The sequence below is a fragment of the Arachis hypogaea genome, chromosome 11 (assembly GCF_003086295.3).
Source record: "Arachis hypogaea cultivar Tifrunner chromosome 11, arahy.Tifrunner.gnm2.J5K5, whole genome shotgun sequence".
In the NCBI taxonomy this organism is placed as follows: domain Eukaryota; kingdom Viridiplantae; phylum Streptophyta; class Magnoliopsida; order Fabales; family Fabaceae; genus Arachis; species Arachis hypogaea.
The window spans coordinates 102,427,849-102,429,858 of record NC_092046.1 but is presented as its reverse complement, the minus strand read 5'-3'; the positions used below and the strand labels follow the sequence as shown (position 1 = coordinate 102,429,858).

The window sequence follows — 2,010 nt, the reverse complement described above, 5'->3', positions numbered from 1 at the left end:
CTCCCTTGTGTTGCTGTGTGTTTCTTTAGACAATTCTGAATTTTGCGTAGAGCTTAGAAAACATCATCAAATTTGTAGCAGTGGAGATCAGGAGAACAATTACGAGTTGGTAGCACCTGATTCTGACAATAGGGTTTGCTTCCCTGTCCTGACTCAGGGGGAGCGTCCCTTTTTCTATGCATATGACTTCTTTTTTAGCCAAATGAACATCACCCTTCCCTTTACTTCTTTTGAAACTGACCTGTTATGGTCCTATAACGTTGCCCCTTCTCAGCTTCATCCAAATTCTTGGGATTTTATCAAGATTTTTCAGTTGGTTTGTCGAGAATTTACTGTTACTCCTTCTCAAACTCTCTTTTTGTATCTTTTTGTGTTGGCCAAGCCTGGAACTACCAAGTAGAAGGCTTCTTGGATTTCTTTTAGGTCTGCCCAGGGGCACAAGGTTTTTCTATGTATGATGAATCTTTTCGGGATTTTAAGAATTACTTCTTTAAGGTCCGGGCTGTTGAAGGAGCTCGGCCTTTCATTTTCGATGAGAATAACAAACCCCGCTTTCCTTTACAGTGGCAGAAGAACGTAGTGGTATCCTGGTATACCTGGGAGATGTTGGACGAGGTCGAGTAGGCCTTTGTAAATGTCTTGGAGGATATGAAGGACACTTTTTGGTCAACTGTTTGTATCTTTCCCAAGCTTCATAGAGGGATTCACCTTCTTTCTGGCTGAAGGTTTGAACATCAGCTCTAAGCTTGCTCAGCTTTTGAGGAAGAAAGTACTTGGCTAAGAAAGCCGTGACCAGCTTATCCCAAGAGTTCAGGCTGTCTTTAGGTTGAGAATCCAACCATAATCTAGCTCTGTCTCTTACAGCAAAAGGGAAAAGCATGAGCCTGTAGACTTCAGGATCTACTCCATTAGTCTTAACAGTATCACATATCTGCAAGAATTCAGTTAAGAACTGAAAAGGATCTTCAGATGGAAGTCCATGAAACTTGCAGTTCTACTGCATCAGAGAAACTAATTGAGGTTTCAGCTCAAAGTTGTTTGCTCCAATGGCAGGAATGGAGATGCTTCTTCCATGTAAATTGGAATTAGGTGCAGTAAAGTCACCAAGCATCTTCCTTACATTATCATTATTTTCGGCTGCCATCTCCTCTTCCTGTTCGAAAATTTCTGAAAGGTTATCTCTGGATTGTTGTATTTTAGCTTCTCGTAATTTTTTCTTCAGAGTCCTTTCAGGTTCTGGATCTGCTTCCACAAGAATGTTCTTATCCTTGCTCCTGCTCATATGACAAAGAAGAGGGCACAGAAAAATAATAATAATAATAGAGATTCTCTTTACCACAGTATAGAGGTTCCCTTATGTAAGTGGAAGAAGAGGGGGAGACAAAGAATGTGATGTAAAGGAAGAAACACAACTGTACGGATGGAAGAGATGTGAGATGAGATGTTAGGATAAGAATGAATAAATAGAATAGGATGGGGGAGGGATAATTTTCGAAAATTATTTTGAAAAAGAGTTAGTGATTTTTGAAAATGGTTTTTGAAAAATGTTAGTAATTTTCGAAAATTTTTGAAATAAAAAATAAAAATAATTAGTTAATTAAAAAGAAATTTTTGAAAAAGAGGGGAGATATTTTCGAAAATTAGAGAGAGAGAGTTAGTTAGGTAGTTTTGAAAAAGTTAAGAAACAAACAAAAAGTTAGTTAGTTAGTTGAAACAAATTTTGAAAAGATAAGAAGTTAGGAAGTTAGAAAAGATATTTTGAAAAGATATTTTTGAAAAAGATAAGATAAGAAGATATTTTTGAAAAGATATGATTGAAATTAGTTTTGAAAAAGATTTGATTTTTAAAATCACAATTAATGACTTGATTCATAAGAAATCACAAGATATGATTCTAGAACTTAAAGTTTGAATCTTTCTTAACAAGCAAGTAACAAACTTCAAATTTTTGAATCAAAACATTAATTGATTATGTTATTTTCGAAAATTTGGTATAAAAATAAGAAAAAG

At 35.5% G+C, this 2,010-nt stretch overlaps 1 non-coding gene across 1 annotated transcript; it reads left to right on the top strand.

Moving 5' to 3' along the window:
• Positions 1-643: 643 nt before the first annotated feature.
• Positions 644-748, top strand: LOC112724342 (small nucleolar RNA R71). The gene has a single exon (XR_003163509.1). It is a non-coding gene; the product is annotated as a small nucleolar RNA R71 (small nucleolar RNA).
• The last annotated feature ends 1,262 nt before the right edge of the window (positions 749-2,010 follow it).